The sequence below is a fragment of the Mus musculus genome, chromosome 13 (genome assembly GCF_000001635.26).
Source record: "Mus musculus strain C57BL/6J chromosome 13, GRCm38.p6 C57BL/6J".
Classification (NCBI taxonomy): domain Eukaryota; kingdom Metazoa; phylum Chordata; class Mammalia; order Rodentia; family Muridae; genus Mus; species Mus musculus.
The window spans coordinates 108,788,232-108,800,610 of NC_000079.6; the positions used below are offsets into that span (position 1 = coordinate 108,788,232).

The following is a 12,379-nucleotide window of genomic DNA, read 5'->3' on the forward strand; positions in this document are numbered from 1 at the left end:
ACTGTCACTTCCTGATGATTGTGCCTTGAGGGTGACATCCTGAAGGGAAAACAAACTTTACAGAAGTAGTCCAACATGCTAGAGAATTGAGAAGACTGACATTAACAAAAGGCTAGGGTGCAAACATCAGTATCTAGAGTTACAAAGATCCAGGAACGTATTTTCAAGCAGAGAATATTTTTCATCAAAAAAAATTAAAAGTGATTCATGGCAACATGGAAGTTTCACGCAAATGCACAGGGGGAAGTGAGTCAAAGGAGACTGCATTTGAGGAGCCTGGGGTGTCAGGATCAGCAGACAGAGCTATCAAAGCACCCACTGCAGACATAGTCCAAGAACTGACAGAAACCATACTTTCTTTTTTTTTTCCCAATTTTTTATTAGATATTTCCTTCATTTACAAAAAGATCCCAATACCCTCCCCCCCCCCGCCCTGCTCCCCAACTCACCTACTCCTGCTTCCTGGCCCTGGCATTCTCCTGTACTGGGGCATATAATCTCCGCAAGACCAAGGGCCTCTCCTCCCATTGATAGCCTACTAGGCCATCCTCTGCTACATATGCAACTAGAGAAACCATACTTTCAATGTTAAGGAAGATATGACAGATTTATAAATAATGCCATTGCAAAGGTGGAAATGATAAGATTGAACCAAGTGGAAACTATAATTGAAAATGAAAGTAATTTGGGTTTGAAAACTCTACAGAGTTGGGTCAGTGGGATCTATGTTTGGAGAGACTGTGCAGTTTAAGGAATCCAGAAGGGGAAAAAATGATCAAGAAAATATATTTAGAACCACAAGGAAGTATGTGACACCATCAGTCACAGCAATCATTGTATAATTATAGTACCAGAAAAGAGGGGAGAAAAAATATTTGAAAAAGTGATGCTTGAAAATTTCCCAAGCTTAATGAAAAAACATCAGTCTACTTATCAGTGAAATTCACAAGCTCCTGGTAAAATTAACTTATGAAGATCCACAGGGGAGGAACAAGATAGTAAAATTATTGAAAGACAAAGAACAAATCTTATAAGTAGGAAGAAAAAATGCATTTGTAAAACCCTCCACAGATGGCTCTCCAAGAGAACAATAGAGACTGGCAGACAAACAAGGTTGCGGAATCCATAAAACTGAGTGCAAACATAACTAATGAAAGTTCCTACATTCAACAAAACTATCTTTTAATGTGAAGATGATAAAATAGAGAGATCCCCAAGTCAACAGTAAATTGAGAGCTTCAAATTGCCAGCAGAACTCCTTGCAGAAATCTTCATGAATCTTCTTCAGGTGACAAACAAAACAAAACAATTATTTGTTAAAAAAATAGATAATCTAGATAAAACGTAAAAGTCCCTAGGAAAACAAAAGCTACCAAAATGGACATGATATGAAATGAAAACTCTGAATTCACTCTCAGGTAAAGAGATTTAATTAGTATTTTAATTATGTACAACAAAGAAACCCCCAAGGCTATGGTTTCATCCGCATAGTCTAAAACAAATTCAAAAAAATTAACACCAATCTTTCACAAATTCTCAAAAAAAAGAGTTGAAACATCATTAGTAGCTGTTGGAAATATAGATAGAGCAACACCTTTGGAAAATAGTTTGGTAGTTTCTAAAAATGGGTTCCCATACAACCTAGTACTCTTTTATACTCTCTTAGTTATATATGTATATTGTGTACGTGTGTATCCAAGAGAAATGATGACATATGTCTTAAACAAAGTTTGGCCTAAATATTAATGGTGACCTTGCTCAGAAAACCTAAAATGTGAAGGCAATCCAAGTGCCTGCAAACCAATGAGCAATCTAAGGAAACAATGTGTATCTAAGTGCTGATACACATTGTAACAGGCATGAACTTGACAGTGTTATTCTTTTTTTTTTTTTTTTTTTTATTAGGTACTTAGCTCATTTACATTTCCAATGCTATACCAAAAGTCCCCCTTACCCACCCACCCCCACTCCCCTACCCACCCACTCCCCCCCTTTGGCCCTGGCGTTCCCCTGTACCGGGGCACACAAAGTCTGCGTGTCCAATGGGCCTCTCTTTCCAGTGATGGCCGACTAGGCCATCTTTTGATACATATGCAGCTAGAGTCAAGAGCTCAGGGGTACTGGTTAGTTCATAATGTTGTTCCACCTATAGGGTTGAAGATCCCTTTAGCTCCTTGGGTACTTTCTCTAGCTCCTCCATTGGGAGCCCTGTGATCCATCCATTAGCTGACTGTGAGCATCCACTTCTGTGTTTGCTAGGCCCCGGCATAGTCTCACAAGAGACAGCTACATCTGGGTCCTTTCAGTAAAATCTTGCTAGTGTATGCAATGGTGTCAGCATTTGGAAGCTGATTATGGGGTGGATCCCTGGATATGGCAGTCTCTACATGGTCCATCCTTTCATCTCAGCTCCATACTTTGTTTCTGTAACTCCTTCCATGGGTGTTTTGTTCCCACTTCTAAGGAGGGGCCTAGTGTCCACACTTCAGTCTTCATTTTTCTTGAGTTTCATGTGTTTAGGAAATTGTATCTTATATCGTGGGTATCCTAGGTTTTGGGCTAGTATCCACTTATCAGTGAGTACATATTGTGTGAGTTCCTTTGTGATTGTGTTACCTCACTCAGGATGATGCTCTCCAGGTCCATCCATTTGGCTAGGAATTTCATAAATTCATTCTTTTTAATAGCTGAGTAGTACTCCATTGTGTAGATGTACCACATTTTCTGTATCCATTCCTCTGTTGAGGGGCATCTGGGTTCTTTCCAGTTTCTGGCTATTATAAATAAGGCTGCTATGAACATAGTGGAGCATGTGTCCTTCTTACCAGTTGGGGCTTCTTCTGGATATATGCCCAGGAGAGGTATTGCTGGATCCTCCGGTAGTACTATGTCCAATTTTCTGAGGAACCGCCAGACTGATTTCCAGAGTGGTTGTACAAGCCTGCAATCCCACCAACAATGGAGGAGTGTTCCTCTTTCTCCACATCCTCGCCAGCATCTGCTGTCACCTGAATTTTTGATCTTAGCCATTCTCACTGGTGTGAGGTGGAATCTCAGGGTTGTTTTGATTTGCATTTCCCTGATGATTAAGGATGTTGAACATTTTTTCAGGTGCTTCTCTGCCATTCGGTATTCCTCAGGTGAGAATTCTTTGTTCAGTTCTGAGCCCCATTTTTTAAGGGGGTTATTTGATTTTCTGAGGTCCACCTTCTTGAGTTCTTTATATATGTTGGATATTAGTCCCCTATCTGATTTAGGATAGGTAAAGATCCTTTCCCAGTCTGTTGGTGGTCTTTTTGTCTTATAGACAGTGTCTTTTGCCTTGCAGAAACTTTGGAGTTTCATTAGGTCCCATTTGTCAATTCTCAACCTTACAGCACAAGCCATTGCTGTTCTGTTCAGGAATTTTTCCCCTGTGCCCATATCTTCAAGGCTTTTCCCCACTTTCTCCTCTATAAGTTTCAGTGTCTCTGGTTTTATGTGAAGTTCCTTGATCCACTTAGATTTGACCTTAGTACAAGGAGATAAGTATGGATCGATTCGCATTCTTCTACATGATAACAACCAGTTGTGCCAGCACCAATTGTTGAAAATGCTGTCTTTCTTCCACTGGATGGTTTTGGCTCCCTTGTCGAAGATCAAGTGACCATAGGTGTGTGGGTTCATTTCTGGGTCTTCAATTCTATTCCATTGGTCCACTTGTCTGTCTCTATACCAGTACCATGCAGTTTTTATCACAATTGCTCTGTAGTAAAGCTTTAGGTCAGGCATGGTGATTCCACCAGAGGTTCTTTTATCCTTGAGAAGAGTTTTTGCTATCCTCGGTTTTTTGTTATTCCAGATGAATTTGCAAATTGCTCCTTCTAATTCGTTGAAGAATTGAGTTGGAATTTTAATGGGGATTGCATTGAATCTGTAGATTGCTTTTGGCAAGATAGCCATTTTTACAATGTTGGTCCTGCCAATCCATGAGCATGGGAGATCTTTCCATCTTCTGAGATCTTCTTTAATTTCTTTCTTCAGGGACTTGAAGTTTTTATCATACAGATCTTTCACTTCCTTAGTTAGAGTCACGCCGAGATATTTTATATTATTTGTGGCTATTGAGAAGGGTGTTGTTTCCCTAATTTCTTTCTCAGCCTGTTTATTCTTTGTGTAGAGAAAGGCCATTGACTTGTTTGAGTTAATTTTATATCCAGCTACTTCACCGAAGCTGTTTATCAGGTTTAGGAGTTCTCTGTTGGAATTTTTAGGGTCACTTATATATACTATCATATCATCTGCAAAAAGTGATATTTTGACTTCCTCTTTTCCAATTTGTATCCCCTTGATCTCCTTTTGTTGTCGAATTGCTCTGGCTAATACTTCAAGTACTATGTTGAAAAGGTAGGGAGAAAGTGGGCAGCCTTGTCTAGTCCCTGATTTTAGTGGGATTGCTTCCAGCTTCTCTCCATTTACTTTGATGTTGGCTACTGGTTTGCTGTAGATTGCTTTTATCATGTTTAGGTATTGGCCTTGAATTCCTGATCTTTCCAGAACTTTTATCATGAATGGGTGTTGGATCTTGTCAAATGCTTTTTCTGCATCTAACGAGATGATCATGTGGTTTTTGTCTTTGAGTTTGTTTATATAATGGATTACATTGATGGATTTTCGTATATTAAACCATCCCTGCATCCCTGGAATAAAACCTACTTGGTCAGGATGGATGATTGCTTTAATGTGTTCTTGGATTCGGTTAGCGAGAATTTTATTAAGAATTTTTGCATCGATGTTCATAAGAGAAATTGGTCTGAAGTTCTCTATCTTTGTTGGATCTTTCTGTGGTTTAGGTATCAGAGTAATAGTGGCTTCATAAAATGAGTTGGGTAGAATACCTTCTACTTCTATCTTGTGAAAAAGTTTGTGCAGAACTGGAGTTAGATCTTCTTTGAAGGTCTGATAGAACTCTGCACTAAACCCGTCTGGTCCTGGGCTTTTTTTGGCTGGGAGACTATTAATAACTGCTTCTATTTCTTTAGGGGATATGGGACTGTTTAGAAGGTCAACTTGATCCTGATTCAACTTTGGTACCTGGTATCTGTCCAGAAATTTGTCCATTTCGTCCAGGTTTTCCAGTTTTGTTGAGTATAGCCTTTTGTAGAAGGATCTGATGGTGTTTTGGATTTCTTCAGGATCTGTTGTTATGTCTCCCTTTTCATTTCTGATTTTGTTAATTAGGATTTTGTCCCTGTGCCCTTTAGTGAGTCTAGCTAAGGGTTTATCTATCTTGTTGATTTTCTCAAAGAACCAACTCCTCGTTTGGTTAATTCTTTGAATAGTTCTTCTTGTTTCCACTTGGTTGATTTCACCCCTGAGTTTGATTATTTCCTGCTGTCTACTCCTCTTGGGTGAATTTGCTTCCTTTTTTTCTAGAGCTTTTAGATGTGTTGTCAAGCTGCTAGTATGTGCTCTCTCCCGTTTTTTCTTGAAGGCACTCATAGCTATGAGTTTCCCTCTTAGAAATGCTTTCATTGTGTCCCAAAGGTTTGGGTACGTTGTGGCTTCATTTTCATTAAACTCTAAAAAGTCTTTAATTTCTTTCTTTATTCCTTCCTTGACCAAGGTATCATTGAGAAGAGTGTTGTTCAGTTTCCATGTGAATGTTGGCTTTCTGTTATTTATTTTGTTATTGAAGATCAGCCTTAGTGCATGGTGATCTGATAGGATACATGGGACAATTTCAATATTTTTGAATCTGTTGAGGCCTGATTTGTGACCTATTATGTGGTCAATTTTGGAGAAGGTACCATGAGGTGCTGAGAAGAAGGTATATCCTTTTGTTTTAGGATAAAATGTTCTGTAGATATCTGTCAGATCCATTTGTTTCATCACTTCTGTTAGTTTCAGTGTGTCCCTGTTTAGTTTCTGTTTCCATGATCTGTCCATTGGTGAAAGTGGTGTGTTGAAGTCTCCCACTATTATTGTGTGAGGAGCAATGTGTGCTTTGAGCTTTACTAAAGTTTCTTTAGTGAATGTGGCTGCTCTTGTATTTGGAGCATAGATATTCAGAATTGAGAGTTCCTCTTGGAGGATTTTACCTTTGATGAGAATGAAGTGTCCCTCCTTGTCTTTTTTGATGACTTTGGGTTGGAAGTCAATCTTATCAGATATTAGGATGGCTACTCCTGCTTGTTTCTTCATACCATTTGCTTGGAAAATTGTTTTCCAGCCTTTCATTCTGAGGTAGTGTCTATCTTTTTCTCTGAGATGAGTTTCCTGTAAGCAGCAAAATGTTGGGTCTTGTTTGTGTAGCCAGTTTGTTAGTCTATGTCTTTTTATTGGCGAGTTGAGACCATTGATGTTAAGAGATATTAAGGAAAAGTAATTGTTGCTTCCTGTTATTTTAGTTGTTAAAGGTGGCATTCTGTTCTTGTGGCTGTCTTCTTTTAGGTTTGTTGAGGGATTACCTTCTTGTTTTTTCTAGGGCGTTGTTCCCGTTCTTGTATTGGTTTTTTTCTGTTATTATCCTTTGAAGGGCTGGATTCGTGGAGAGATAATGCGTGAATTTGGTTTTGTCGTGGAATACTTTGGTTTCTCCCTCTATGATAATTGAGAGTTTGGCTGGGTATAGTAGCCTGGGCTGCAGTTTGTGTTCTCTTAGTGTCTGTATAACATCTGTCCAGGCTCTTCTGGCTTTCATAGTCTCTGGTGAAAAATCTGGTGTAATTCTGATAGGCTTGCCTTTATATGTTACTTGACCTTTTTCCCTTACTGCTTTTAGTATTCTATCTTTATTTAGTGCATTTGATGTTCTGATTATTATGTGTCGGGAGGAATTTCTTTTCTGGTCCAGTCTATTTGGAGTTCTGTAGGCTTCTTGTATGTTCATATGCATCTCATTCTTTAGATTTGGGAAGTTTTCTTCAATAATTTTGTTGAAGATGTTTGCTGGACCTTTGAGTTGAAAATCTTCATTCTCATCCACTCCTATTATCCGTACGTTTGGTCTTCTTATTGTGTCCTGGATTTCCTGGATATTTTGAGTTAGGATCTTTTTGCATTTTCCATTTTCTTTGATTGTTGTGCCGATGTTCTCTATGGAATCTTCTGCACCTGAGATTCTCTCTTCCATCTCTTGTATTCTGTTGCTGATGCTCAAATCTATGGTTCCAGATTTCTTTCCTAGGGTTTCTATCTCTAGTGTTGCCTCGCTTTGAGTTTTCTTTATTGTGTCTACTTCTCTTTTTAGGTCTAGTATGGTTTTGTTCATTTCCATCACCTGTTTGTATGTTTTTTCCTCTTTTTCTGTAAGGACTTCTACCTGTTTGATTGTGTTTTCCTGTTTTTCTTTAAGGACTTGTAACTCTTTAGCAGTGTTCTCCTGTATTTCTTTAAGTGATTTATTAAAGTCCTTCTTGATGTCCTCTACCATCATCATGAGATATGCTTTTAAATCTAGGTCTAGGTTCTCAGGTGTGTTGGGGTTCCCTGGACTGGGCGAAGTGGGTGTGCTGGGTTCTGGTGATGGTGAATGGTCTTGGTTCCTGTTAGTAAGATTCCTCCGTTTACCTTTCGCCATCTGGTAATCTCTGGAGTTAGTAGTTATAGTTGACTCTGTTTAGAGATTGTTCTTCTGGTGATTCTGTTACTGTCTATCAGCAGACCTGGGAGACAGATTCTCTCCTCTGAGTTTCAGTGCTCAGAGCACTCTCTGCTGGCAAGCTCTCTTACAGGGAAGGTGCGCAGATATCTTGTATTTGGACCTCCTCCTGGCCGAAGAAGAAGGCCCAAAACAGGACCTTTCTCAGACAGTGTGTTGCTTTGGCAGTTCCCAGGTGGTACAGACTCTCACCTAAGCAGACTAAATTCCTAAGTTCCTTGGAGTCCCGGGACCAAGATGGCGACCGCTGCTGCTGTGGCTTAGGCCGCCTCCCCAGCCGGGCGGGCACCTGTCCTCTGGTCCGGAAGGTGGCCGGCTGTCCCCGGCCCACACAGGGTGTTGCCTCAGCGCCTCTGTGCTTCTGCCTGTTCCAGAAGCTGTCAGGTTCTCTGGCGCACCCTCTCACCTGTTCAGACTAATTTCCTAAGTTCGGCGGGTCCCGGACCAAGATGGCGACCGCTGCTGCTGTGGCTTAGGCCGCCTCCCCAGCCGGGCGGGCACCTGTCCTCCGGTCCAGACGGTGGCTGGCTGTCCCCGGCCCACAAAGGGTGCTGCCTCAGTGCCTCTGTGCTTCCGCCTGTTCCAGAAGCTGTCAGGTTCTCTGGCGCACCCTCTCACCTGTTCAGACTAATTTCCTAAGTTCGGCGGGTCCCGGACCAAGATCGACAGTGTTATTCTTAGTGGAAGAAGCTACACTCATAAAGTTCCACCAACATGACTGACTAAATATGAGCTTAACCAGGACACCAACAGTAAATGTGCTAATGTGGACTGGGGAAAGTCTAAGATGCCTCAACCCTACACAAAGAAATACAGGTAACTAAGGAATACTGGGAGTGGGTGAAATTGTCTTTCCCAGACAAAAGAGCAAACCAATGTTATCTAATACCAAATGGTCATTCCTGAAGATGTCCATAGAAATAACATTATATAGACTGAGCAGGTTGGACTTATGTACTTAGGAATATTCATCTACAGAAAAACAGAAAAATATGTATGTATACACATTTGTGTATGTACCAACAATTAATGAAAACAGAGGCCATGAACTTGAAAAAGATCAAAGAAGGGGTATATGTGAGGGATTAGAGGGAGGGAAGGGAGGGGGGAAATGATGTAATTTTATTATACTCTCAATAAAAAAGGAAATTACTCTAAAAAGCGAGAAACTAGCTACAGAAGATGACATTGTACATAATTTCACTTGTAAGAAAACATGGAGATTAGTAGCTGACTAGAGAGATTATATCAAGCAGAGATCAATTGTTAATGACTTTAGGGCCAAAATTTTATAAAATCAGTAGTAGTAGTGGCTGCATGACTGATTCTAAATATAACAGAAATCGTTGAGTTTTACACTTCAACTGCTCTGCACATTCCATCTCAAAAACGGTTTCTTAAAAGTAATGTATGTGTGTACAGGTGCTATGCTTACGACAGGCCAATAAGGAGTTGGTAAGTTCAGGGAGTTGAGCAGGATAGTCTGGGAGCAACTGCACTCTCATAGCTATGTGACTCTGTGATGTCATTAGCTTCAGTTTCTCAGTTCTGTGTGTATCAGGATTGTGATAGTACATCTATGGCACTGTGTTTTTATGAGTTAAATGGGTTAACAGTGGGATGCCTTACACTTGGCACAACAGAAGCACTCAGTATTTGGAAACTGAATGTGGAATGCATGGCTACAGTGTTTGTTTCTTGGGAAATTACCTTTGATTTATCCAGCTTGATCCTCCTGTTTCTTTTCTTTCTTCCTTCCCTCCTTTCTTTCCTTCCTTCCCTCCTTCCTTTCCTTTCCCTTCCTTCTTCCTTTCCTTTCCTTTCCTTTCCTTTCCTTTCCTTTCCTTTCCTTTCCTTTCCTTTTCTTTTTGATTTATTTTATACATATGAGCACGCCACCATTGTTCTCTTCAGACACACCAGAAGAGGGCACCAGACCCCATTACAGATGGTTGTGCGCCACCATGTGGTTGCTGGGAATTAAACTCAGGACCTCTGGAAGAACAGTTGGTGCTCTTAACCACTGAGCCATCTCTCCTGTTTCTACGTTGTTAAAATTCCCCTTTGTTAAAAATGTAAAGGAATTAGGTATTTTCTTCATTTACATTTCCAATGCTATCCCAAAAGTCCCTCATTAATCCCCCCCCTCCCTTATCCACCCACTCCCACTTCTTGGCCCTGGTGTTCCCCTGTACTGAGGCATATAAAGTTTGCAAGACCAATGGGCTTCTCTTTCCACTGATGGCCGACTAGGCCATCTTCTGCTACATATACAGCTAGAGACACGAGCTCCGGGGGTACTGGTTAGTTCATATTGTTGTTCCACCTATAGGGTTGCAGATCCCTTTAGCTCCTTGGGTACTTTCTCTAGCTCCTCCATTGGAGGCCCAGCGATCCATCTAATAGCTGACTGTGAGCATCCACTTCTGTGTTTGCTAGGCCCCGTTATAGCCTCACGAGAGACAGCTATATCAGGGCCCTTTCAGCAAAATCTTGCTAGTGTATGCAATGGTGTCAGCATTTGGAAGCTGATTATGGGATGAATCCCCGGGTATGGAAGTCTCTAGATGGTCCATCCTTTCGTTTCAGCTTCAAACTTTGTCTCTGTAACTCCTTCCATGGGTGTTTTGTTCCAAATTCTTAGAAGGGGCAAAGTGTCCACACTTTGGTCTTTGTTCTTCTTAAGTTTCATGTGTTTTGCAAATTGTATCTTATATCTTGGGTATTCTAAGTTTCTGGGCTAATATCCACTTATCAGTGAGTACATATCATGTGAGTTCTTTTGTGATTGGGTTACCTTAGTCAGAATGATGCCCTCCAGGTCCATCCCTAATTAAAAAATAAAAATTAAAAATTAAAAAAGAAAATTATGTGAGCTTTATATTTGGGATGACCTTGACTGCAAATGTCATGTACTTCCTGAATGCAGAATAAACAAACCATCTTCAGTCTCACCTCTGTTACATTTTGTTTGTTTGTTTTATCCATACACTTAAATTGGCTATTGAGAACCTTACTGCAGACACTACTCCTCTTATGTATATACATTGGAAGACTTTTTTTTTTTTTTTTTGCAATGTAACAACTTTCTGTTGTTAACTCTTTTCCTTTCCAAACCTTTTTACCATGTGGGTTTTGGATTAAATCTTTCTTGAATAAATTTATGTGAAGATATAAAGATACAGAGATGTATGTATGCATTTGTATGAATTTAGAGCTTCTATGTGATGTGATCTTATCTGTGAGCATGATTGCATTTTTAGATATATTAAAGCATATTGGCTTCCCACATCCTTTGTTTGATCACCCTGGAATTGTTTGAGGTCCTTTCGTAAGACACAGCATCTTGTTCTGCCATTTGGAATTATTAACAGGTTGTGTGAACTTTAGCACATGGGATATGTGGAAGAGTTTGTAAATAAATGCATTTTTTTAAATGTAAAGGAAATCACAGAGTGAGTGGCATTTACTTTGGAATGTCTTTGATTACCAAAGAAAAAGTTGACACCCTCTAACTTTTCAAAATAAAGTTTGAAATCATACTGTTCTGCGAAACACTGCCTTGCTAATTGCATATTTAAAAAGACAGGTAAAGCAGCTTACCTGTAATCTCAGGACTTAGGAGGCTGAGGCAGGAGATGTGTCATTAGTTTGAAGTCAGTCTGACTGTGGAGAATCTAAGCTACAGTGTGAGATCTTGTCTCAGTTAAAAATTAAAAAAAAAAAAGAAAGAGAGAGAGAGAGAGAGAGAGAGAGAGGGAGAGAGAGAGAGAGAGAGAGAAAGAGAGAGAGAGAGAGAGAGAGAGAGAGAGAGAGAGAGAAAGAAAGAAAGAAAGAAGAAAGGTCTTTGTTCAATGGCCCATGGAAATTGATAAATCAAAGGAAAGCATTGTTGAGAGTTTATGAATTACTTAGTAGAAATTGGTTCTCAACTACCTCACAAAATATATCTACTGTAACAGATAGTAATGAATGTGCACTGCAAGGAATGACCTGTGTGGATCACAGATGTGTGAACTGCTGGTGTGTGTGTGTTTGTGTGTGTGTGTGTGTGTGCAACCTCAGTCTATGGTTCATCTTTAATACCATGTAATAGTAGTTGCATTATTTCTGAGATTGTGTGTTTCTACTAACTTTACTCTCACAAAGTTTTCTCTTGAGGTTTGTATATGAGTATGTGCATGAGTTTGTATATGGGTTTGTATATGGCTATGTATATGGGATTGTGTATGAGTCCTAATCATTTCCGTTTCTGAAACGATGCCATTGGTGTGCTGACAGAAGCATGGATTTATGTGCACACTCCCCTGAAGGTTTCCAGTAAGTCCTTCTGCTAGTGGAATGGTGGCGGTTTCCCTTGTATGTATACACTGCCTGGGTTTCTCATTTTTTTCATTAACTCTTCATATTTCTTTTCGGTCTCAGAGAACTTTTGAAATGATTTCCTTTGATCTCCCTCTCCCAGACTTTAAAGTACCTGATGCTACTCTGAAGGAAAACTTGAAAGTACGTGAGACCCATACCGTAGGTTTCCATTCTCCTTTTGGATCCACAGTCTGGGCGCAAGGGTCGTTTTGGTGCTGTGAACAGTTGGAGCTATGCAGCCAGCTATGTAAGCGCTTGAAATGATGTTGCCTATGGGATCTGTGTGCAATAACCTGGTGAACTTAGCCTATGAGAGCTTGATAAGCGCTGGTTACCTCTTTCACTGGAAACGTGTATGGAAGGAGACAGTGT

The 12,379-nt window shown here is 40.1% G+C and overlaps 1 protein-coding gene across 1 annotated transcript in view; it reads left to right on the forward strand.

The window, feature by feature from the left end:
• Window positions 1-12,379, forward strand: part of Pde4d (phosphodiesterase 4D, cAMP specific) — a 1,301,793-nt gene that overhangs the window by 134,055 nt on the left and 1,155,359 nt on the right. The gene's annotated exons all lie outside the window — the stretch shown is intronic.